Source organism: Erpetoichthys calabaricus, chromosome 2 (genome assembly GCF_900747795.2).
Source record: "Erpetoichthys calabaricus chromosome 2, fErpCal1.3, whole genome shotgun sequence".
NCBI classification, from domain to species: Eukaryota; Metazoa; Chordata; class Cladistia; order Polypteriformes; family Polypteridae; genus Erpetoichthys; species Erpetoichthys calabaricus.
Window position 1 is genome coordinate 12,832,431 of NC_041395.2, and position 27,967 is coordinate 12,860,397.

Sequence of the window (27,967 nt, forward strand, 5' to 3'; positions counted from 1 at the left end):
TTGCAGGTTAAGGGCCTTGCTGAAGGGCCCAACAGAACAGAGTCCCTTTTGGCATTTAGGGGATTCGAACCGGCAACCTTCCGATTGCCAGTGCATATCCCTAGCCTCAGTCACATGGACTGAGGAACAGAAACACTTCCGGGTCAGGGACTTTAAAAGGACCATGGGAAATCCCAGATGGCGAGCTGAGCTGGGTGGAAGGGTGGCAACGCATCTGGGAGTGGAGGATTGATTATTGATTAGTTATTGTGTAGTTTATGAGTATTGTGGAGAGAAGGGTGCTTTGTGCACTTATTTGTTCAAATAAATATTATTATTGGACTTTTATCTGGTGTCTGACATCTGGTCTGAGGGTTCAAAGTGTCGACAGTGCCTGTGTTTGTCACAGTCCCTATCAGACCAACTCATCTGGCTACATTACTGACGGTGTTGGGTTGGAGGCTTCCAGAAGTAAGATGGGATCATGGAGCAGGACCTTCATCATCACACTCTTCTGCTCTGACTAAACAGGTTTAATTCTCTGACTCTGTCACACTAGGACATGTCCTTCAGTCCCATGATGCACCTGGTTGCTCTTCTCTGCTGCTGAGTCTTTCTTGTATGTCTTTAATGAATGCAGCGGTTTTAAATAGGATGGAATCAGGAGGCAGAAAGTAATAGTAATAATGAACCAAGTTTTAAACCGGGAAGTAATGACGCAAAAAAACCAAAACAAAAAACAAAGGCCATGACGTGAGGCAAAATTGGAAAATCGGAAGATGTAGTGAGTGAGGCAAAACCCCATCAAGACTCAAGAGATTCAAATTCTTCATTTGTCACATACACGGTTATACAAGTACAACATGTAGTCAAATGCTTATAACTCCAAGAGCTAAATTTAAAAGAAGTGGTGAGGTGGCCTTCTGCTGTTATGCACCTTCAATCTGGAATAGCTGAACGATCGCCAGGCTGATACGGTGGAGCACTTTAAAAAACTGCTAAAACACATTACTTTAACATGGCTTTCTCATAGCTTCATTTTAGTTTAATCCTGATACTCTGTATATTTAATTAATTATCATTATCATTCCTGGTGGCTCCAATATCTGCAATAACCCCTGCTTTCTCTGCTGTTCTCTTTCTGGTTTTCTGTAGTGTTGATCTGCGCCACCACCACCTAATCAAAGCACCGTAATGTCCCTCCATTGATGGATTAAAGGCCAGAGGTCCACATGACCGTCATCATCAAGTTCTTCCTTGTGAACCCTGAATACCATGAGGACTGATTGAGGTCATTTATATTGGGTAGAATGCCTAGAAGGTGCTGGGTGGTCTCGTGGCCCCCTGCAGATTTAATTTTTTTTCTCCAGCCGTCTGGAGTTTTTTTCTTGTTTTTTCTGTCCTCCCTGGCCATTGGATCTTACTTTTATTCTATGTTAATTAGTATTGCCTAATTCTAATTCTTATATAGTTTCTTTTTTTTTTCTTTCTTCCTCCTGTAAAGCACTTTGAGCTACATCATTTGTATGAAATATTTATTGATGTTAAATTTTAAGTTGTTGTTGTTGAAATGTGCCCTGAAACGGCCATAAGACCGCGCAATAAAGTTAACAAATAGATACCGTATACATTTGCGTATAAGTCGGGTCTTGACACCCGAAAAATCAGACCCCGACTTACAAACCCGTTCAAAAATGCGACACTTAAATTTATTTGCCTCCTCCAATCTTGCATCAGTTTCTCAGATGCATTGAATTTTGTTGCAGCAGCACAGTTACCAATTTCTTTCAACACTACAATGACGTTTAATTTAAAACCAACTTCATATTTTCTTCTGATAGAACGCTCCATCGTAGATAAGGGATGCTCTTATGATAAAGGTGTATGAAGGTGTGAGATGCAAAAAACACAAATCGGTGCAAACGTCACTTCAGAATAGTTTGGGTATTACCATGTGGTCACGTAGGCACAATACATAGAAAACAAAGGCCGTGTACTCCATGGTTACTCTCTCAGGTGGGCGTTAGCATATCATAATCTCCTGGACCAATAATGTGAGTTTTTTCGCATTTGACTTATACAACCGACATTATAAAATACCTGAAATTATATGGTAAAATCAAGCCCTGACTTATCCGCAGGAGAACTTAAATGGTAATTAAATTCAGTTAAATTTAAATTAAAAAAGAAAGAAGACATTTAAGTTAAAAAGGGAATTTAATGGGTAGAACTAAGGTGATACAATATATAGGGGAAAAAAATGATATATCTAAAGCATTACAATTTTTAACTAGATCTGAGCTGTGTGCAAATGTAACAGAACAGACTATATATTGTGAAAAAGGGGGCTCCTCCGAAACCCCCTGTTAAACAGCGATACTATGGGAAACGAATAGTTTTTTACTTCCTCTTTGCTTGATTAGCTGCTGCTGTCACTGCTGCCGTACCGCATGATCTGGGAAGAGACCCCAGGGAAGATCCAGGGACTCACTGGGAGGATTATATCTCCCAGATGGCCTGGGAACGCCTTGGAATGCCACAGTATGAGTTGGCGAGTGTGGCTGGGGAAGACGATGTTTGGGCCTCACTGGTAAGTTTGCCTCCGTGACCCTGCTTCAGATAAGCGCTGAAAAATGAATGAATGAATATGACATTTAACTGTGTGTTTTGTTCACTGGTTAGTTTACATAACTGAAATCTTATTTGTTCTTTTTAGAGCTTTTAATATGTTTAACTAGTTTAGGACTTTACATAACATGTAATTCATTGATGCGTTTCTGGAGTCTTGCCTTCTACAGCTGCCGAAGGTAATGCTGCAACTTCTTGGTTATGGAAGTGGTGTTCATTGAACAAGTAAGGAGAGCTGCCAGATGAAAACCAAAGAATTTGATGGTATTGACCAGTTCCACTATTGACCCCTTGATGTATAGTGGGGTATGGACAGTATGGGCATTCCTGAAGTCAACAATCATATCTTTCACCTTTGTTCACATTAAGAGACAAATTGCACCAGTCCACCAATTGTTCAAGAGGCTCTTTGGTGTGGAGAAATTCAATAAACAGATTGTAGCTTTTGATAATAATAAGCTAATAAGCTGCAGAGGGGGGAATGTGAGAAAATAATTTTGAGGTAATATAATTTAGATAGATAGATAGATAGATATGAAAGGCACTATATAATCATAGATTTTGGAAGTTGATGTGGATGCCGTGGTTTAACAGTGTCACACACGTGCGTTTAGCAGACAGCTAAAGGGCCTGGGGAACTGTAATACTACACTCGACCAGGGTTGTGGCAGGGTGTGCTGACTGTCTCTCTCAGTTTCTTGCAGACCATTCCCGGGAAATCTCACCAGGTTCCGGCGCCTCTGATGACGTCACTTCCATAGACATATATAGACAGACGCCACATTCACTGTGTTGCCCAGTCAACACGATACGTCAGTGCGTCCGCCCGGGTTTTCTGATGAAAAAACAATAACGTTTAAAATAGTATCGTTTACATACAACAGATTTTGGCGAATTGTTTACATGCAATTATTTATATCCATTTATACACTAATAATGGCAATTATTAAATAATAATAATAATTATTATTATTATTAAATAATTCCTCCCATATAAGTAACATTTCTCGGACTGCCTTCTTCCATCTCCGAAACATTTCTAGACATCCTGTTCTTGTGCAACACAGTACTGAAGTATTGATTAATGCCTGAGTCACCTCACGCATCACTGTAATGCTATTCTATCTGGCATCCCACAAAAACTTATCCATCGCTTACAACTTCTTCAAAATTCTGCTGCCAGGATAATAATCTGTTCTAAATCCACTGAACATATTACACCTCTTCTCTCTCCACTTCACTGGCTCCCTGTTAACTACCGATTACAATACTAAATACCGCTCTTAACATTTAAAGCTCTCCACAATCTCACTGATCTCCACTGACTTACACTCCTCTCGCTCACTCAGATCCTCATCTGCAGCTCGACTTTCTGTACCGCATATCAGACTCAGTTCTCTGGGATCTCAAGCGTCTCCCATAGTGCTCCTCAACTCTAGAATTCTCTTCCCTCTCATATCCGTCAGCTCGATTCAATAACACATTTTAAAACTGCCCTCTTTTCAAACTGGCATACCAATTGTGAATTAAGCACTGTTACTGCCAGTTATCTTGCTTTGTTTGCTAATTATTGCTTTTTGATTTATCAATCTCTTGTTTTAATTTTACTAATGTTGTTTAATATTATTGTACGGTGACCTTGAGTGCTAAGATTATAAAACAGGATTTTCTAATGGCCAAATATAACCAAAACAATTGCTCAGCCTTACCTATGAAATGTAATCCCCCAGGATCTGGTTTGGAGTGTACAGCGGTTTGTACAATCCCAAGCAGCACATTATTCATTACTTCACTCCACAGCAGTGCCACTCGCAATATGGTGGTGACGTTGACGTACAATGCTGCTGGTCATGTGGCGTCTAGTAATTCTATGTCTATGATCACTTCCGGCGCCTCTGATGACATCACTTCCGGCTACGGACTAGATGACATCATTTCCTTTTCCAGCCCTTAAAACTGCCATCTTACCTCCAAATAATCAGTTCTGTTTTGGACTCTGTCTTGTGAACAAATAATACTAAACTTTTGCAGGTGGGAAATAATATACGGGTGGCTGCCCCAAACCTTTATGGTGTCTGAAGTCTCATTACTATCACAACATGAATTGAAAAGCTGTGCCTAGACTAGTCATGGAGGGAATGGAAGGGATGTAAAGGCCCCAATGCCCAGGTGTAAGGAGGTCCATACCAAACATAGAAAGGGTGCAAATTATTGATCTGGAAACCATAACTCAAGAAGTGTTTAGTGAAGTATTTGTTTTGAAATAAGACCAATGAGAGGGTGAACTGAACATCTGGAACACGATAGCAGTTTTCCAATTGAGATAGTAAAGTGTCACTTAAACAGAGGCATACCTGCATCTATCTGCATTTACTTATTTGACTGATGCCTTTATCCAAGGCACCTTATAACATTTATGATACAAACTGTTTCATTTCTTTTGGTTTTCCAATAGCAGCACAGGCAGGTCAAGTGACTTGCTCAGGGTCACACAGTGTCAGTAGCGGGATTTGAACCCACAATCACTCACAGGCTCAACGTGCTCAAGTTTTGCCCCTGAACTACAATATGTGAGGAAGCTGCCTGACTTAAACCAGTGGATTATCAACCTTTTTAACAAGTGGACCATTTGTGTAGCTGCGTTTATACCCAGTTACCAAAGTTCTGCAGCTTTAAGTTTGCTACATAGGAGAGTCCTGGCAATAGTGTGACGAGTGTTCAAATAATTCCACAGACCAAAAACAGTTTGCACAAAAACAGAGAAAAATTGATATCAAAGAAAAGTCCTGGTTTAAAGAAAGTTCTGTTTAAGGCTCGTTTCATTTCTGTAAGTTTGGTCATACAGTACAGTCAAACTTTAGGCACTATGAAGCCCGGGGCACGTACTGTACAGCCCCTCTAACCCTCACAAAGACAGGCTAGACACAGGTTCGCCACACAGCACATAGTCTGTTTACACGTGGGGGCACTTCCTTCCAAATAGCACCCAATGTTCGTTCGTTCTTTCTTTCTTTCTTTCTTTCTTTCTTTCTTTCTTTCTTTCTTTCTTTCTTTCTTTCTTTCTTTCTTTCTTTCTTTCTTTCTTTCTTTCTTCTCTTCTCTTCTCTTCCTGTCCACCTCTACTCCTCCTGACAAGCTTTGTCCTCCACCTTCTGACGCTGGCTCCTTTTGTGAGGCACCCTGAAGTGCTCCAGGTGCTCGTTGACCTACCTCCAGCAGCACTTCCGGGTGTGACAGAAGAGCTGCATCCAAGGGGTTAGCAGCAGCAGCGGCACCAACTGGCAGTGCCCACAGAACCCAACAGGGCTGCTCCACACTCCAGCTCCCATGGAGCCCTGCAGGAGTCCGAGGCATCGCTGCAACCCAGGGGGTCTGCCATCTAGCACTCCAGGGTAGGTAATGCTCCAGATAGGCTCCCTGCCCCAGTCCTTCCAGCATGGAGGAATCCCGGCCGGGCAAGGGCCCCATCAGAAAACTGTATGCCATCTCCTATTTAAAAATTAATCTAACAGTCTAAGCTAGCAGTAGGACTATTTCCTAGCTGGCTTAATTCACACTCCATTTTACAAATAAAGCAAAGAAAGTTCTGTTTCATGTTAACTCTTTCAGGGCTGATGTTGACTTTTGTCAAAGGAGGCGTTGATGATGGTAGTCAACTGTAAACTGTGACAAAACCAACTGTTATGTTTTAGTTGGACTCTTGTTGCTAGAAGGAAAGTTAGCTTCATTGGTTTGACCAAGATTTCCTGCGCTTGTGTGAGTAGCAAGAGGCAAAGAATGGAAAAAATGGCACTGATATCTGGCGAGAGATCAAAGCGAATCCATAAAGCAATATTCTCTGTGGACGACATTTTGCCTATTATCTCTGAACTGGACTATGACTTGTCAGACTCCGATTTTGATACAAGTGATCAAAAACGAATGTGAGGTTCCAGTTTCAGCTGATTGGTCCCCATCTATTCGTGGTGATGAACAGGTTCATTTAGCTGTCACGCCTACGGCAATGTTTGCCATGGAGGACTGCCACTTAACAATGATAAGAGGTAGAAACCAGATTGTAATGTAATGCACTGCGACTGTGATCACTGCTGCTGCCCCAGCCACACAAAAACAGCCTGGCAGCAATCCTGACTCACATTCTTGGCAAACTGGCTGCCACAGCATGCAGCAACAGATGTTTTATGTTGATTTCTGTGTGAAACCATTGCTTTTCAGAAACTATGTTTTTTGGAAAGAAAATTCAGCACTCAACTTACAGATACTATGCCATATTCTAGGTAGCTATAAGAGATTGATACTCTGTTATTGAAATTAAGCAAAGACTTAAATAAGTTTAACATTACTTTCTAAGATTGGATCTTAAAGTTTGCATTTTGAGAATCACCGACTGATACAGGGCAATTGCCTATCATGGAGAGCATGGTGGTTTCCCCCTTGGAGTTTGGGTGGCTTCACCAGTTAACTTTAGATCAGATCGAAGAGTGAGGTGGGGTGGGGTGGGGTCCCCCATGGAGTTTCGAGCAACAACTATCACAACGTCCACATCAGCTCAACAGCAATCGAATCGCAACAGTGAGCGGGATTTATTAACAGTAGAGCTCCGTGGCCAGGCAATTATAACTTGGCCAACTTTTCATGAAATGGCACTGTGGAAAAACAGCGTAAATATATCTGCTGGGATTTTCCCAGACTGGCAAAACATTTCTACGGTTGGGAGTCACTAACTTAAATCAGCGTGCATAGTCAGCCCACACTAAAAGGAACACACTTACCCAAGAAAAACCCACAGTTCTGCACATCATTTAATAATATTATTATATTATAATAATCTTGTTACAATAATAGTGCCTCCTTTCTTAATGGTTATTTATGTCTATACTTGTTGCTAATGTGATATTTGGCATACATTTTTGCATTCAAAGGATTATTTTAATCAGGCCAAATCAAAGGTACGATGACCTCGGATGAGTAAGCAATAAAAATGTCAGCAGTTTTGGACAGGGTTTGCCTGAAAGTTGGCTCAGCTGCACACGCCTGTCATATCCTGACAAAGCCTTTCTCACAGGCACTGCTTGTCTTTGAACTGACAGCTCTAGATAATGATGAAAAGACGACATTAAAAGCTTTACCCAAATTAAGCACCAGAGCACACCTTTCATCGGTCACAGGTGTCAGAATTAATCCAGCTGAGGAATAATTTTGAAGTGTTAATGTCATCCAATCAAGAATAAAAAGCAGGCCCAAGAGCTCAAACTAGCAGCACAGTTGAGATGTTCAGACGGGGCAATGGCTCTTTGATGCACTCTAACCAACTTTTCTTGTTACAAAAGATTACAAATTTGGATTCAACACACTTGGCAAAATACAATAAAAAAAAAAAGTGTCATGGCTCTGGTTTATGAAACCATTGTGGATGCGAAAGCGATTCAGAAAGAATTCAGACCCATTACACATTATTGGGTTGTAGATTTCATTTTAAGTAGACATATTTGCCGTTTTTTACCCATCAATCTACACTCAATAACCCATAATGACAAAGTGAAAACATTTTTCAGAAAAGTTTACACATTTATTAAAAATCAAAAACTGAAATCTCCCATTCCTAAGAAAATTCAAACTCTTTGCTGAGGAGCTCAAAATTGTGGCCAGCTGTATCCTCTTTACTTTAGTTCTCCTTAAGATGTGTCCAGAACTTGACTGGAGTCCATCTATAGCAAACTAAATTGTTTGGATCAGAAAGCATTTGATAAGGTGCCACATGAGAGGTTGGGCATCAAGTTGATGTTTGTAGATGGGTGCAGAACTGGGTGATGTTAAGAGTGGTGACCAGCAGGGGTCAGTGCTGGGGCCGCTGCTATTTCTAATATATATAAATGATTTAGATATAGGGCGGTATGGTGGCGCAGTGGGTAGCGCTGCTGCCTTACAGTTGGGAGACCTGGGGACCTGGGTTCGCTTCCCGGGTCCTCCCTGCGTGGAGTTTGCATGTTCTCCCAATGTCTGCGTGGGTTTCCTCCGGGCGCTCCGGTTTCCTCCCACAGTCCAAAGACATGCAGGTTAGGTGGATTGGCGATTCTAAATTGGCCCTAGTGTGTGCTTGGTGTGTGGGTGTGTTACTAAATAAGTAACAATCTGGTTAAGTTTGCTGATGATACCAAGGTAGGTGGATTAGCAGATAATTTGGAATCCGTTATATCATTACAGAAGGACTTAAACTGCAGACAGGCTTGGGCAGATTTGTGGATGATGAAATTTAATGTCAGTAAATGTTAAGAATTATACATAGGAAGTAAAAATGTTAGGTTTGAATACACAATGGGTGGTGTAATGCGTGTGCATGAGTTACGAAATGTAAACAAAGGCAAGATGGCATCGACATCTCACAAGGAAGCAAAGCGAGTGCAGAAAAGAAAATACTCAGCAGACGATGTTTTGCGCATTATCACTGAGTCGAACTATGATTTTTCAGAATCTGATTTTGTTGAGAGTGATCAGGAGATCAAGCAAGAGAATGAAAAATTGTCATCAGCTGATCGGACACCAGCCGATGCCGCCCCAGCTGATCAGCTGCCACCTGAGAGCATTCACACAGCCGATGCACCTACGGCAAGGTTCGTGTGGGAGGAATACCCAAACATTGATCTGTGGGAGCCAAACTGGCTACCGGACTTCACAAGACAGCATGGCTTGCTGTTAGATTCAACAGATTGTTGAAATAAATATGTAAATAAATGTGTAAACTTTTCTGATTGTTGTGGAACCAACAGATAAATTTAGCAGAAGCTTTATTGCTGTCCTGGCGATACAAACACAAGTCTCTTTCAGAAGCGATCTGGCCTCACAAGGAACAGCTGTCAAACGTGATGCCTCGGCCCCAACTCCTACTCAAAATAACACAAAGTCTTCCTCTTCAAGGGGATATAGTGGCTTGGAAACAGCAACCGGAGCAGAAGGAGTCTGGGGGAAGAGAGCCAGGAGAATGAGACCTCAGGGTGGTCGGGGCTCCGTCTTTTCAATGTTCAAAGCCAGGAGCAAGAAACATGTTGCACGGCAAGCCTACAGCTGATCCCGCAAAGAGGAGGTGTAAGAGTGGGTTTGTTTCCCATTGAAAAACAGTTTAAGAGGGGGTTTCTGAAGGGCCACCACGTCCCCCGGCAGCAGCGGTCACAATGTATAATACAATAAAGTGTGTAGAAAGTGAAGCAATCTGAAGACTTTCTGAATCCACTGCATGTGCTAGTGTGGGGGGTGGGTGTCAAAACTGTGCCTTGCCTCAAGCAGCATTATTTAACGTACTGGCCCCTGGTTGGAATTGCTTTCTGAAATTTGTCATACCTGATTGTGTTTCAGAAGAGAGAAATGAGTATGACAGAGGAAAGTCTACTAAAAGTTCATCTTAAAAATGTTGGGAAATTAAAGTGTTTTCAAAATAAGCGGGATTCTGAGAAATTAATTCATGCATTTATTTCTAGTGGGATTGACTACTACAATGTGGTGTTCACTGGATATTCAACCTATTCTTTATACAGCCTCCAGTTAATGCAAAATGCTACTGCAAGAATTATTACAAGAACAAGAAAATACGAACACATAACTTCAGTTCTTCAGTCTTCACACTGCCTCCCGGTTAAGTTTAGGGCAGATTTCAAAAATCCTCCTTTTAACATATAAAGCCTTAAATGGCTAAGGTCTGGCCTACTTTTCTGAACTTATCATGACTTACAAACTAGAGCTCACATTAAGATCTAGAGATGCCACTCTGCTTATGATTCCAAAGATTAATAAAATAACAGTGGGAGATCGAGCTTTTAGTTACAGGACACCCTAAACTGTGGAGCGGTCTGCCTGCTACTATAAGAAATGCCCCTTTGGTCTCTGCTTTCAAATCCCAGCTGAAGACTCACTACTTCAGTTTAGCACACCCTGACTAGAGCTGCTGATTAACTGTACAGACTGCATGTCTGTTGTTAGTCATTAGCACTAAAACATAAGTAACATGATAGTTATAATTTATTACTAACCCTCACCTATTCTGCTTCTCTTCTCGGTACTCAAATGTGCCACTTGGTGCCACTGCCCACCTGCCAGGTTGTTTTACCTGCCTAAGGTAAAGTCATCTCTGATGGAGGATCACAGGAATTGTTGTCCTTTCATCGGATTGGCTGGCCCAGCACTGTTTCAGCTGTGGAATGGCCAATTGGGGGAGACATCTTGATGGCCGAGGTCTCCAGGACTCTGATCAAATCCAAATCATATTATGTGATATCATCTACTGTTGAATTCTGCTCTGTACTTGTAATATTTCTATTGCACTATTATATTGTATTGAGGATTACTTGTGTTCTGTTTTGTGTATTGTATTGTATTTACTGCCTGTTTTTTGACACCCACTGCACGTCTAACCTACCTGGAAAGGGGTCTCTCTTTGAACTGCCTTTCCCAAGGTTTCTTCCATTTTTTCCCTACAAGGGTTTTTTGGGAATTCTTAGAGAGTCAAGGCTGGGAGGCTGTCAAGAGGCAGGGTCTTTTAAAGCCCATTGCAGTACTTCCTGTGTGATTTTGGGCTAAATAAAAACACAGTCATATGAAAAAGTTTGGGCACCCCTCTCAGCTTTGCATAATAATTTAATTTCAACAAAAAAGATAACAGTGGTATGTCTTTCATTTCCTAGGAACATCTGAGCACTGAGGGTGTTTTCCAAAAAAGATTTTTAGTGAAGCATTTAGTTATATGAAATTAAGTCAAATGTGAAAAACTGGCTATGCACAAATGTGGGTCCCCTTGTCATTGTGCTGATTTGAATGTCTGTCACTGCTCAATGCTGATTACTTGCAACACCAAATTGGTTGGATGAGTCGTTAAGCCTTGAACTTCATAGACAAGTGTGTCCAATCATGAGATATAAAGGTATTTAAGGTGGTCAATTGCAAGTTGTGCTTCCTTCCCTTTGACTCTCCTCTGAAGAGTGACAGCATGGGATCCTCAAAGCAACTCTCCAAAGATCTGATAACAAAGATTGTTCAGTCTCCTGGTTTAGGGGAAGGCTACAAAAAGCCATCTCAGAGGTTTCAACTGTCAGTTTCAACTGTAAGGAATGGAATCAGGAAATGGAAGGCCACAGGCACAGTTGCTGTTAAACCCAGCAGGTCTGGCAGGCCAAGTAAAACACAGGAGCGGCATATGCACAGGATTGTGAGGATGGTTACAGACAACTCACAGATCACCTCCAAAAACCTGCAAGAACATCTTGCTGCAGATGATGTATCTGTACGTCATTCTACAATTCAGTGCAATTTGCACAAAGAACATCTGTATGGCAGCGTAATGAGAAAGAAGCCCTTTCTGCACTCACACCACAATCAGAGTCGCTTGTTGTATGTCAATGCTCATTTAGACAAGCCAGATTCATTTTGGAACAAAGTGCTTTAGACTGATGAGACAAAAATGGAGTTATTTGGTCATAACAAAAAGCGCTTTGCATGGCGGAAGAAGAACACCGCATTCCAAGAAAAACACCTGCTACCTACTGTCAAATTTGGTGGAGGTTCCATCATACTGTGGGGCTGTGTGGCTAGTTCAGGGACTGGAGCCCTTGTTAAAGTCGAGGGTCGGATGAATTCAACCCAATATCAACAAATTCTTCAGGATAATGTTCAAGCATCAGTCACAAAGTTGTAGTTACACAGGGGTTGGATATTCCAACAGGACAATGACCCAAAACACAGTTGGAAATCTACAAAGGCATTCATGCAGAGGTAGAAGTACAATGTTCTGTAATGGCCGTCACAGTCCCCTGACTTGAATATCATCGAAAATCTATGGGATGATTTGAAGCAGGCTGTCCATGCTCGGCAGCCATCAAATTGAACTAAACTGGAGAGATTTTGTATGAATAATGGTCAACAATACCTCCATCCAGAATCCAGACACTCATCAGAGGCTATAGGAGGACAGCGTCTAGAGGCTGTTAGATTTACAAAAGGAGGCTCAACTAAGTATTGATGTCATATTTCTGTTGGGGTGCCCACGTTTATGCACTTGTCTAATTTTGTTATGATGCATATTGCGCATTTTCTGTTAATCCAATAAACTTAATGTCACTGCTGCAATCCTACTGTGTCCATAAGGCATGTCAGATATTAAAAGGAAGTTGCTACTTTGAAAGCTCAGCCAATGAGAAACAAAAATCCAAAGAATTAAGAGGGGTTCCCAAACTTTTTCATATGACTGTAATTTGTATTGTATTGTAAAAGAGAGAATCAGTAAAATAAAAGTGTATCCCCCTTTAATATTCTGAGTGGGCAACTGCAGAGAACTGAAATTTGCACTTTTGCTAGATTAACATTTAGATTAATAACAGTTAATGCACATTTTTGTTCAAGCTGAGTTTTCAGATTTGAAAATTGAAATCTTCTATACTTAAAATGACACTGTGAGGTGTTTGAAAAGAAATATATATATTGGTACCATTTGCAATTTTCTAATTTAAACACTTTTTTATCAAGTATCTCTTCTTATGTTGCTTAAAAACTGCTGGCTGCAGACTGGGGATTGCTCCTGAACACACTGAACAATTTCTCTGTCATTATAGTCCATATACTGTAGCTTCAATGAACATGAGGATGGAAGGTCAGACACGCTTAAGATGGCTTTAAGCAGCTGTTATCCAAACTGGCTGGTGGTCTCCGGAGGGCTATTTCCAATGCTAATTCTTTTCTAGTTAATGCCACTGATGCTTAATTACACTGGGAGTCCTGGAAGTGTCCCTGCTGATTAATAAAAGAAGCCAGCGAGCGCTCTGTTGCCAGGAGAAGGTTTATTTATTCAAACCTTTACGTTCTTTATTGAGTACTATTTACATATTCTTTAGATAACCCAGGAGATACTGATTAGAAGATCTAATGTCATTTTTATATTTCAAATATGTTAATTCTCTACATGTGAAGAAGTTTTTATGAATTTAAAACTAATTGCCCTGTATAGCTGTAATTAGGATTCCTAGTCATTTCCAAACACCAAAAAAAAAAAAATTAATTAATTAACAAATCAAATAATTAATTGCACCGGTAGCAACACAATCTAATTGTAAAATGTAATACATTTAATAACAACAAGGTGCTGAGTCAGCCGTAGTGTGAAAAGCTGTCAGACAGTGAGGTGCAAAAGCTGAGATTCCTCTACGGTGACTTATTACACTGAATTTTAGGGGCCACACAGGAGCTCGGGTTCAAATCCTGGCTGAGCTTTCATCCCACAAACATGCAGCCTGATGAGTGCATGAATGTGCTCTGTGATGCGATGTAATGTATGGGACAAAGACACATTAATCCTTGATTTAGCCCTCGGCTCCACAGTTTAAGACAGAGGTAGCCAACATGGTGCCTGCGGGCACCTGGTCGCCTGCAAGGGACCACATGAATTGCCCCACAGGGCATGTTCTAAAAATACCACTAGACACCATGGAGCTCCGTCTAAAAAATGTATTTAATTGTGTTGCTGTTCTTTTTGAATCAATAACACTTGCATTGATGTAGATTTGGGGGATAGTCTGCGGTCAAAGTTCAATATCGTGCGCAAGACAAACGTCCATCTCACTCTCGCTGAGACAAGCAAACGGGCGCAGCTACGATGGGGAGCTGGACGCAGTTTTTACCCCATAAAAATAAAGAAAAACATGGCAGAAAACCAAAGGAACATTTACAATCTTCTTCTATAATACGCTACCGTGGCTGTTTGTTTGTCTGTCCAGGATTTTAAATCAACTGTAGCTCGCAAACCGTTCAACCTATTGACTTGAAATTTGGTACACATATACAGTACTACGTGACGTCTACTGTCCGCTTTCGGGGTGACGATTGACCTCCAAGGTTATTCCTCTTTTTATTTTATTTTTTGTAGAATCAACTCTCAGCAGCAGGCCGGCTATGCGGAGCATGCGTACGGGCGCTTTTCTCATCCCTTCCACCTTCGCCGTCACTTCCTCTACATCTTCATATCTTAAATCATTCTTGAGGCAGATTGAAGACTTAAGTGCCAGCTTAAGTGAAAAATTAAGGAAAACATACTAAGTAATTGCAACACAAACACCGACTTAATCAGTTTTAACGTGAAAAGTTGACGACAAAAGAAGAGAAGAAGCGGGTCGCTAGGGTGGAGAAAAGAAGAACTGCTCAGGAAGCAACAAGCGCATCAACCATTTAACAAATGATAAATGTACAGAGAAAGAGGAGGAAGACTACGAATGCTCAAGTCAAGTGGATTCACTGCATGTTATCGTGTAGTCCATCGTTACTGTATTAATAATACCATTAAAGGTGCAACTTTATGTTTTTCAGGAAGCTTGGATCAAACAAGTAGCCCTTCGTATTACTCAGTATCTTTGAAGTAGCACTCAGTTTCAAAAAGGTTGGTGACCCCTGGTTTAAAATTACAAATCAAACAATTCAGACGTGATTATAGTACGCATTGCAGACATTCATTTAAGAGGATTTACAGACATTTTCTCTACATGGTCCTCCCATTTCAGGGCACCATAATGTTTGGACACAGCAATGGCAGGTCTGTTAAAGCTGTTATCATTATTTTAGTTCTTTGTTGCATATCCCAGCATGCAATGACTGCTTGGCGTCTTTGATTTACAGACGTCAACAGGTGTTGAGGGTCTTCTCTGGTGATGCTCTGCCAAGCCTCTAATGCAGCCACCTTCAGCTCCTGCATGTTTTGGGGGGGCTTGTCCCCTTAAGTTTTCTCTTCAGCATATGGAAGACCTACTTAATTTGGTTTAAATTGGGTGACTGGTTTGACTTGGATTATATGACACGAGTAATGTGAGATTTTTTTTTTTTAATGGATAAATAGAACTTTTTCTCCTCAGGGGAAATTTGGCTTTGTTACAGAAGCTATTCAAATAAAAAATACACAAACAGATAGATAAATACACACACACACACACACACACTATGATCTGAACACACAACAGAATCACTAAAAATGAAGAATAAAAAAAGGAAAAACTTCTGTTGTGGCTGTCCCAGTCCCAGTGAGGTGCTATACAGGTGTATTGCTGTTGGTATAAAGGAGCCCCCGTCGCATTTCTTGATACACTTCTGCTGAATGATTTACTGACTGAAGGTTCTCAGTGTTGGTGTGTCAGAGAGACAGAATGTGCAGCATTGTTCATAATAGCACTCAGTTTTGTTTTCATTCTCTCCTTTGCTACGACCTCCAGAGGGTCCAGCGTGTGTCCCATAACTGAGTCTGCTGTTTGAATTGTGGCTTTTTGAATTGGTGGGCCCTCTCATGAAGTGATGTTACCAGCCCAGCACACCATGGTATACAAAATCACACTGCCTTCACAGAGTTGTAGAAGATGTGGAGGATGTCACTTCCCACATTAAAGGAACCTTAGTCTCCTAAGGAAGAAGATCCTGCTCTGCCATTTTTCTCTAGTTCCTCTGTGCAGTGAGAACAGTCCAACCTGCCATCTATCTATCTATCTATCTATCTATCTATCTATCTATCTATCTATCTATCTATCTATCTATCTATCTATCTATCTATCTATCTATCTATCTATCTATCTATCTATCTATCTATCTATCTATCTACCAGTACAACTTTTCAATGTTATGGACCTCCAAGTACTTGTAGCAGTGGCCCACCTCTACACCCACCCCCTGACTGGACACGGATGCTCTTTGGTAGGGTGAAAGTCAATAAGCAGTTTCTTGGTTTTTCTGATGTTAGGTTTCAAACAGTTTTCAAACTTCTCCCTCTGACTCCTCTCCTTTGTCTCATCCTCCTTATCAATACACTATATAAGTGCAGAATCATCTCAGAATGTCAGCAAGTCATATGACCTGCTGTTATATTTCTAGTCTGAGGTGTACAGAGTGAAAAGTAAAGCAGACAGGCTTTTTCCTTGTGGTGCTCCACAGTCCTTGAGTCTCACAGATGGTGGTCTGCCTGACAGACAGTCCATCATCAGGACACCACAGACTCATCCACCTGCATATTTCCAAGCTGACCCCTTAACAAAGATGGCTGGATGGTATTGAATTCACTAGAGAAATAAAGCAACATCATCCTGACAGTGCTGCCAGCTTTATGCAGGTGAGAATAAACCTTGTGGAGCACATCGATAATTGCATCCTCGACGCCAATCTTTGTCCGATAGGTAAACTGCAGTGGGTCCAGGTGGTCTACCACAAGAGGACACATACAGTGCATCCAGAAAGTATTCAAAGCGCATCACTTTTTCCACATTTTGTTATGTTACAGCCTTATTCCAAAATGGATTAAATTCATTTTTTTTCCTCAGAATTCTACACACAACACCCCATAAATGACAATGTGAAAAAAGTTTACTTGAGATTTTTGCAATTTTCATAAAAATTAAAAAATTGAAAAAGCACATGTCCATAAGTATTCACAGCCTTTGCCATGAAGCTCAAAATTGAGCTCAGGTGCATCCTGTTTCCCCTGCTCATCCTTGAGATGTTTCTGCAGCTTCATTGGAGTCCACCTGTGGTAAATTCAGTTGACTGGACATGATTTGGAAAGGCACACACCTGTCTATAGAAGGTCCCACAGTTGACAGTTCATGTCAGAGCACAAACCAAGCATGAAGTCAAAGGAATTGTCTGTAGACCCCCGAGACAGGATTGTCTCGAGGCACAAATCTGGGGAAGGTTACAGAAAAATTTCTGCTGCTTTGAAGGTCCCAATGAACACAGTGGCCTCCATCATCCGTAAGTGGAAGAAGTTTGAAACCACCAGGACTCTTCCTAGAGCTGGCCGGCCATCTAAACTGAGCGATCGGGGGAGAAGGGCCTTAGTCAGGGAGGTGACCAAGAACCCAATGGTCACTCTGTCAGAGCTCCAGAGGTCCTCTGTGGAGAGAGGAGAACCTTCCAGAAGGACAACCATTTCTGCAGCAATCCACCAATCAGGCCTGTATGGTAGAGTGCCCAGACGGAAGCCGCTCCTTAGTAAAAGGCACATGGCAGCCCGCCTGGAGTTTGCCAAAAGGCACCTGAAGGACTCTCAGACCATGAGAAAGAAAATTCTCTGGTCTGATGAGACAAAGATTGAGCTCTTTGTTGTGAAGGCCAGGCGTCACGTTTGGAGGAAACCTGGCACCATCCCTACAGTGAAGCATGGTGGTGTCAGCATTATGCTGTGGAGATGTTTTTCAGCGGCAGGGACTGGGAGACTAGTCAGGATAAAGGGAAAGATGACTGCAGCAATGTACAGAGACATCCTGGATGAAAACCTGCTCCAGAGCGCTCTTGACCTCAGACTGGGGCAACGGTTCATCTTTCAGTAGGACAACGACCCTAAGCACACAGCCAAGATATCAAAGGAGTGGCTTCAGGACAACTCTGTGAATGTCCTTGAGTGGCCCAGCCAGAGCCCAGACTTGAATCCAATTGAACATCTCTGGAGAGATCTTAAAATGGCTGTGCACCGACGCTTCCCATCCAACCTGATGGAGCTTGAGAGGTGCTGCAAAGAGGAATGGGTGAAACTGGCCAAGGATAGGTGTGCCAAGCTTGTGGCATCATATTCAAAAAGACTTGAGGCTGTAATTGCTGCCAAAGGGGCATCAACAAAGTATTGAGCAAAGGCTGTGAATACTTATGTACATGGGATTTCTCAGTTTTTTTATTTTTAATAAATTTGCAAAAACCTCAAGTAAACTTTTTTCACGTTGTCATTATGGGGTGTTGTGTGCAGAATTCTAAGGAAAAAATGAATTTAATCCATTTTGGAATAAGGCTGTAACATAACAAAATGTGGAAAATATGATGCGCTTTGAATACTTTCTGGATGCACTGTATAGTCCAAGACCAGCCTCTGAAAGGTCTTCATGATGTGAGATATAAGTGCCACTCATTTATAGTCATTAGGTGAAGAGGCACCTGCCTTCTTTGGAAAAGGAACACTGTATCCCACAATGTATGGATAAATAGACTTTATGTATGAAAAAATGTATTAGATACATAAATTTATCAAAAGTGACAAATATTACAAAAACTTTTTAAAAATATACACGGGAAATCACTACAAATTTCTTACAGTGTGTTATACTATGTACACTAAAAGCACATGCCTTTAAGGCCTCAGCATTATTTAATTGATCAGTTATGTTCAGGTTTTCCATAAAACAAAATATGAAGACCTATCACCATTTCTATTTAGTAATTTTAAGGTAGTCACCTGGGCCCTGACTTAAATCTATAACAGCTCAGAGCTTTGACATTAATAATATTTGACCATCATGGATTTCCTTTTATAGCTCCATAGATATCTATAATAGTTTTTAATTTGCAAACAAAAATCGGGAGTGGTCTCCCCTAGACTTTCTTGTATCCTCAGATATGGGAATGGATATTTGAGGAGTAAACTGCAAGACAATGATTATATTTTTATATTATTTACATTAAAGAACCATCAACAACAAATCAAATCAAATTAATAATAGATTGAACAATTATTATAAAAGTAAAGTTGAATAAATCAGACTCTGCAGCTGCATGTATAAAAGGTTAAATGCCACTTCCGGTTAAAGGAAATAGGCCAAAAGATTTGTACCTAACACTTTTATGCAAAATTTGGTTGACCTAAGTGAAAGAGTACTCAAGTTATCATGTTTACATACACACACACACACACACACACACACACGCATACACACGCATACACACAGACATAATTCCAAAAATGGTATTTTCAAAGTCAGGGAGGTCTAAAACATTGAGATTCATCAAAATCTCGACATCAAATATTTGGACGATTACAATACCTGACCTCATGTCTTTCCTTAGGAGCTCCCAAAACACTTCATCCAGTTATTACTGTACAATACAATACAATACAATTTATTGTTGTATAGTCCAAAATCACACAAGAAGTGCTGCAATGGGCTTTAACAGGCCCTGCCTCTTGACAGCCCCCCAGCCTTGACTCTCTAAGAAGACAAAGAAAAACTCCCAAAAAAACCCTTGCAGGGAAAAAATGGAAGAAACCTTGGGAAAAGCAGTTCAAAGAGAGGCTCCTTTCCATGTAGGTTGGGTGTGCAGTGGGTGTCAAAAAGAAGGGGGGTCAATACAATACAATACAATACACAGAACAGAACAAATCCTCAATACAGTATAAAAATAAAAATTTTACAAGTACGGAGCAGAATTTAACAGTAGATGATATCACATAATTTGATATGGATTTGTTTAGAGTCCTGGAGACCTCAGTCATCAAGCTGCCTCCCCCATTTGGCCATTCCACAGCTGAAACATTGCTTGGCCTGCCAATCCGATGAAAGGACCCCTCTACCCCACGATTCCTGCGATCCTCCATCAGGGATAACTTTACCTTAGGCAGGCAAAACAACTTGGCAGGTGGGCCGTGGCACCAAATGCCACATTTGAGTACTGAGAAGAGAAACAGAATAGGTGAGGGTGAGTAACTAATTCTAACTATCATGTTACTTATGTTTTAGTGCTAATGACTAACAACAGAGATGCAGTCTGTACAGTTAATCAGCAGCTCTAGTCAGGGTGTGCTAAACTGAAGTCATGAGTCTTCAGCCGGGATTTAAAAGCTGAGACCGAAGGGGCATCTCTTATAGTAGCAGGCAGACCATTCCACAGTTTAGGGGCCCTGTAACTAACAGCTCGACCTCCCACTGTTATTTTATTAATCCTTGGAATCATAAGCAGACCAGCATCTTGAGGATCTTAATGTGCGCTCAGGTTTGTAAGTCATGACATGTTCAGTCAAGTAAGCAAGATCTTGGCCATTTAATGCTTTAAATGTTAAAAGGAGTATTTTGAAATCTTCCCTAAACTTAACCGGGAGCCAGTGTAAGGACTTAAGAACTGGAGTTGTGTTCATATTTTCTTGTTCCTGTAATAATTCTTGCAGCAGCATTTTGGATTAACTGGAGGCTGTATAAAGAACAGTTTGAACATCCAGTGAACACCGCATTGCAGTAGTCAATCCTACTAGAAATAAATGCATGAGTTAATTTCTCAGAATCCTGTTTACTTAGAAAGCGCCTCCTAGATTGCGGGCTGATTCAGTAAAATTAATGCGGATTCCAACTGAGTTAAATGATAACAGAATATTGTTGTGATCAGTGTCATTCCCTCCAACAATTAACATCTCTGTTTTACCTGTATTTAAAGACAAGTAGTTCTCATCCATCCACTCCTTTAATTCACTAACACAACTAATTAAAGACAACATCAGAGAAACTTCATTTTATCTAAATGAAAGATATAACTGGGTGACAAAGATAATTATAGATATTTATGGTGCCAAGAGAGGTGCTCCTGAGTTGTCCCAGAAAATATAAATGACCCAGGAAGGTCAGGACTTTGTTAAAACGAAGGATCGAAATGGTGAAATGAGTTCATCAAGAACATGGGGACAGAGTTAGAAATTTGTTAAAGGAAGATTTTGCAGAAACACTAGGCAGTTTTTCTTTACATAGAGAACCAGAGATAATAAGTGACCAAGTAGTGTGGCAGACAATAAGACTATTAAGGACTTTCAAAACTCAACTCGTTATTTTAGAAGAATTAAGTAGAGAGGACTGGCGAGCTTTGTTGGGACAAATGGCTTATTCTCATCTAGATTGTTTTAAAATTCTACAAAAAGAGATTTATATTCTGATAGAGACCATCTCCCTTTGCCATCTCATAAACGGGGCACCGTTAAAGGTTAAGGGCAGGAACAGTGACTACAACACACAGCACCAATTCAGTTTTTCTCATTCTGCAGTGTTGCAGCCTTCTGCTAAATCATTTAAATCGTTCAACAATTCAATACCACAGAATAACAAACTTTTGAAAATTGATTAAAAAATAAAAAACTGAAATATCACATTGACATGAGTATTTAGCCAAGGATGTCCAACTCCGCTCCTGGAGTGCCGCAGTGGCCGCAGGTTTTCATTTTCACCTTTTTCCTAATCAGTGAGCCGTTTTCACTGCTAATTAACTCCTTTCCCTTCATTTTAATAGCCCTGATTTTAAGGATTCAGTCCTCTGAATTGATTCGTTTCTTCATTAAATGGCAGCCAAACAGAAATAAGACATGAAACGAGCCAACAGATGACCAGCTAAATTGAAACTTCAACCAATTTAATTCCAACCAGTTTCTAAATGAGATGTTAATTAAAGCCCTTTTTGAATATCATGAGTTGTTGCTGATCTCATTCTGCCACAGCAGACTGTTGATTTTCTGCTTTTTCTAAGACCACCACCAAGATTTTTTGGTGACCTGAGCAGACCAACATGACCGAGACCTTCACCTTTCTTTACTTTCAGGTTACCTGGTCATGTAGCGGCTTGTTTTGTGTCTCATTATTGTTTGGCTGCTCATGAAGGAAAAAGAAACAACTAAGGGGTCTGAGTCACGTCAAATAAAACAAAGGTAAAACAAGTAAATGAGCAGCAAAAACGACTCACTAATTAAGACGATGGTTAGAATGAAAACTAGCAGCTGCTGAGCCCCACCAGGACCGGAGTTGGACACCCGTGATTTAGACCAGGGGTCCCCAACTCCAGTCGCGGAGGGCCGCAATGGCTGCAGGTTTTCATTCTAACCCTTTTCTTAAATAGTGATCTGTTTTTGCTGCTAATTAACTTCTTTTGAGTTAATTTTATTTGACTTGGTTTTTAAGAAATGTTTCCCCGAATTTCTTCATCGTTCCTCTGAATTGCCTCATTTCTTTCCTTAAATGGCACCCAACCAGAAGTGAAATGTGAAGTGAGGGAGCCAACAGAAGACCAACTAAGTCAGGGCCTCAAACTCCAACCAATTTCACTCTAACCAGCTGCTTAATGAAGCGCTGAGTCTTGCCGTTAATTAAACCTGATCTTTAATTCCATGGCTTGTTGCTGCTCTCATTGTGCAATAGCAGACATTTCCGAAATTGTGGATTTCCTCTTTTCTAAGAGAAATTAGGGTTAGGGTTAGGGTTAGATACTGGATGGATGGATAAGAGCAGATCAGCATTCCTGAGACCTTCACCTTTCTTTATTTTCAGATATTGTATGATGGTCACAGTTTACTAGTCATGTTTTGGCTCATTTTGTATCTGAAAATGGCAACAAATGAACCTCTCCTGAAATGTGTGTACTGTGCTGCCGCCCTGCTAAATGTGGTTTACTCTTGAGTACAGTGGATTCGGAAAGTACTCAGGGCCCTTTAATTTCTACACATTTTATTGTGTTGTAGATTTAATTTTAAAATGGATAAAGTTACCATTCTTGCCCATCGATTGACACTCAATAGCCCAAAATGAGAACATGTTTTCAGAAAGTTTTGCACATTTATTAAAAATCAAAAACTAAAATCTCCCATTCCTAGGAGTATTCAGACCCTTTGCTGGGGCACTCCAAATTGTGGCCAGTTCCCCTTGAGATGAGGCCAGAACTTAAATGGAGTCCACCTGTTGCAAACTAAATTGGTTGGATCTCATTTAAAAAGGCACACGTGACAAAATGAGAACATATTTTCAGAAAGGTTTGCAAATTTTTTTAAATTCAAAACTGAAATCTCTCATTCCTAGAAATATTCAGATTTTTTTGCTGTGGTACTTATCACGAACTGATTACGGCGTGGAGAAGAAAACATTTCTGAACATTTGCGTGTTTCCAGGAACACAGTGGCCTCAATAATTGTAAAATGGATGAAATTTGGAACCAAAAGGGATTCTCCTGGAGTGGGCCGTCTGGCCAAACAGGTTAATCGAACAAGAAGGGATTGGTCAGGGATGTGACAGAGAACCCAGTAGGTACTAACTGAGCTTTCAGGAGTCCTCAGCTGAGACGGGGAGGACCTGTCAGATGGACGATCATCTCAGCAGTGCACCATCAATTAGGAGTATATGACAGAGTGGCTAGACTGAAACTACTCTTGAGTAAAAGGCATAGGATAGATCACTTGGGGATGGCATTTAAAGGACTCTGAGATCTTGAAGAAAAAGATTCTCTGATCTGATGAGACAAAAATTGAACTCTTTGGGCAGAACTCCATGCACTGTGTCTGTTGAAGACCATGCACTGTTCATCACCTGTCTAATATCAGCTCTACAGTGAAGTACGGTGGTGGTAACATCATGCTATCTGGGTGATTCACAGGAGCAGAGACAATTAGACTGATCAAAAATAAGGAAAAGACGAATATGTGCAAATAACGAAAGATCTTAGGAAGTAAAAATGTTAGGTTTGAATACACAATGGACGGTTAAGAAATCGAGAGTACACCTTATGAGAAGGACTTAGAACACTAAGCTACTCTAAGTGACTTCCCAACAGTGTTCAGAAGTCATTAAGAAGACAAACAGAATGTCAGGTTATACAGCGCCTTGATGTGTGGACTAAAAGTCCATGGAGGTTCTGCTCAAGCTTTATGACACACTGGTGAGTCCTCATCTGGAGTCCTGGGTGCAGTTTGGGTCACCAGACTACAAAAAGGACATAGCAGCACTAGAAAAGGTCCAGAGAAGAGCGACTAGGCTGATTCAGGGCTACAGGAGATGAGTTATGAGGAAAGACTAAAAGAGCTGAGCCTTTACAGTTTAAGCAAAAGAAGAATAAGAGGAGACATGAATGGAGTCTTTAAAATTATGAAGTGAATTAGTCCTATGGATCCAAGACGGTGAATTTAAAATTAGTTTGATGAGAACACGGGGACACAGTTGGAAACTTGTTAAGGGGAAATTTCACACAAACATTAGGAAGTTTTTCTTTACACAAAGAACAATAGAAACTTGGAATAAGTGACCAAGTAGTGTGGTAGACGGTAAGATGTTAGGGACTTTCAAAACTCGACTTGATGTTTTTTTAGAAGAAATAAGTGGATAGGACTGGTGAGCTGTGTTGGGCTGAATGGCCTGTTCTTGTCCAGATTATTCTAATGTTCTAATCCTTGATGAAAACCTGCTCCAAAGTGCACTCCACCTCCGAATGGGGCGGTGATTCAGCTTTTAGCACAACAATAACCAGAAGGTTATGGCCAAGACCAACACTGGAGTGGCTTTTGGACACGTCTCTGAGTGTCCTTGAGTGACTGATCCAAAGGCGAGACTTAAACCACGGAGAACATCAGTGGAGAGCCCTGAAGATGGCACTTTACAGACACTCCCCATCCAGTCTAACGGAGCTCAAGAGGATCTGCCCGAATCTAGATGTGCAAGCTTATTTAAAAAGACTGGCAAAGGGGCTTCAAAAAAAAAGTACAGAGTTAAGGTCTAAATAGTTTCTGTGAATAAGCGAGTTCAGTTTTGATTTTTACTAAATTTACAAACTTTTCTGAAAACATGTTTTCACTTTTTCATTATGGGTTATTGAGCATAGACTGATGGGCAAAATGGAAAACTTATCCATTTAAAGTTAAATCTACTATACAATAAATCATGTAGAAAGTGAAGGGGTCTGAAAACCTTCTGAACACACTCTATTGTATTATTGTTAAAATTCTATACATTCTCTTTTCTTTTTTTATAAAATATAGAACAGCTTTAAAACTTTTCTGTGTTCAATTCCTTGTTGATTCAGACTTCTGACTGCAAATAAAAACTTTTTATTCCACATCAAAGGCATTGAACATCTCCTAAATCACAGAAGGTAATGCTTATCTCATCGAGTCTCCATTTGGCATAGCCAAGAGTTTGTCAATTAGTGGCCACTCAAGCAAGCTATAGATTACAATGTGCCTTCTGTACGGCTAACCTTTGAAATGTGTCACCGCAATGTACCTTTCTTAATGGCAGCCACAAAGAGAGTGGCAAGCCATCGAAAGCAGGACTTAAACCTAAGAAGGCTTTCAAATCCCATAAACCTTTCATTATGAATGTCCACAAAATAATATTTTAGCCTTTTTGTGAAGAGAGAGATATACGGGAGGCTGAAAAATGCTACAGTTCTTTGGAAAGTATTTCAAATCTATAGGATAGATAGATAGATAGATAGATAGATAGATAGATAGATAGATAGATAGATAGATAGATAGATAGATAGATAGATAGATAGATAGATAGATAGATAGATAGATAGATAGATATGAAAGGCACTATATAACAGATAGATAGATAGATAGATAGATAGATAGATAGATAGATAGATAGATAGATAGATAGATAGATAGATAGATAGATAGATAGATAGATAGATATGAAAGGCACAATATAACAGATAGATAGATAGATAGATAGATAGATAGATAGATAGATAGATAGATAGATAGATAGATAGATAGATAGATAGATAGATAGATAGATAGATAGATAGATATGAAAGGCACTATATAACAGATAGATAGATAGATAGATAGATAGATAGATAGATAGATAGATAGATAGATAGATAGATAGATAGTGTAAAAAGGCGCTATATAAGCGCCTGACCCAACACAGATTCACACTGGAGGCATGTATAAAATTAAAAGACTTTTATTTTTCTTCACCTGTGGGGTACGTCTTCCCCGTAATCCCCACAGGCACAACACAGTCCTAAGTGTGCAAGCACCACCAATCACACCACACCTCTTCCCGACTCTGGCCAATGAGTGGTGGTTGCTGGCTCCTTTTATTAGGCATTTGGAAATGCTCCAGGTGCTTGATTGCCGACATCCGGCTGCACCTCCGGGTGTGGCGAAACTAGTGCTCAAAAGGGGCTGGCAGCTCCTTCTGCAGCACGCCCTGGTGGCGCTTGCAGAACCCAACAGGGCTGCACCAAACTCCAACTCCCATAAATCCCTGCGGGAGTCCGATGCACTAATGCAACTCAGAGAGACTACCATCTATAGTCCACGAGGAGATACTGGGTTTCCCATCCTTGATCCCCCAGAACATATGCTGCAGGGGCATCTCGGCCGGGCATGGGCCCCGGCTGCCTGCCACAATAGATAGATAGATAGATAGATAGATAGATAGATAGATAGATAGATAGATAGATAGATAGATAGATAGATAGATAGATAGATAGATAGAGTGAGTGAAAGGCACTATATAACAGTTAGATAGATTGATAGATAGATAGAAATGCACTATATAATAGATAGATAGATAGATAGATAGATAGATAGATAGATAGATAGATAGATAGATAGATAGATAGATAGATAGATAGATAGATAGATATGAAAGGCACTTTAGATAGATAGATAGATAGATAGATAGATAGATAGATAGATAGATAGATAGATAGATAGATAGATAGATAGATAGATAGATAGATAGATAGATAGATAGATAGATAGATATGAAAGGCACTATAGATAGATAGATAGATAGATAGATAGATAGATAGATAGATAGATAGATAGATAGATAGATAGATAGATAGATAGATAGATAGATAGATAGATAGATAGATAGATAGATCCTGAGTTTAAATCTCTCATTCAGTTATGTATTAATGTTCATCAAATTCTTTTTGTCTGCCACAACTTTCGTAATTTTATCAAAACATGCCATTGTTGTTTCTGTGGTGAAGAAAAGTCCAAGTCTAAGCTCACGTTTCAACATCACTTGATACTCTCAATCAGCACTTACTAGAAGACATTATAAAATGTAAATATGAAGGACGACTGATCAGGCTTAACCATCATGGTGTTGTCTCATTTATGCTTGAGAAACGTTTTTGCAGGGCTAGCAGTAGCTGATTCAGGAGGGGGTTCTTCTTCCTAAAGCCATCCTTCTAAGGAGATAAGTTAATGTCCTGCTTAATTGTAATAATAACAGTGCAGTGATAGAAATATTCAGTTTAAGAAGTTAAAGAGTAAGGGGTGAAGATGGGAGAGAAGCTGATGTGCAGTCATTTACTGGTGATCCTCACATGGACTCCCAGTTCTGATCATGTCTATGGCTCATTCCTTCTCTCCATCCATCCACCTGTTAAACCTGAATATTCCAGTTTAGCATTAGCTAGCAATGGGTGATATCAATCCAGATGACACTCCATCATACATCATACATCCAGATAAACTCATAATGGGGCATTTTATGTTCTGTCAATCAACCTAACCTGCTTATATTTGTTCTATGGCCGGATACCCATAATACGTTATGTCAGAAAATTACAAAACACAGACGGTGACGTTTATTAATGCTGCTTTTGCTAGCTGTAGACTTTTGTGTTAACTGCACACTTTACACAAAAAAACGTAGACCTCCATAATAAATTAAGGGTGTATTGTTTTGGTAATCACTACCAGACTTGCCCCAACATTCGACAGTCGGCATTTTCCCAGCTGTGGTTCTGCCCCATTACTGTTCTTCCCCTGAGCAATAAAAGCTTCTCTGACCTGAAGTGAAGAAGAGTAATGGGAAAATAATTGGCAGCA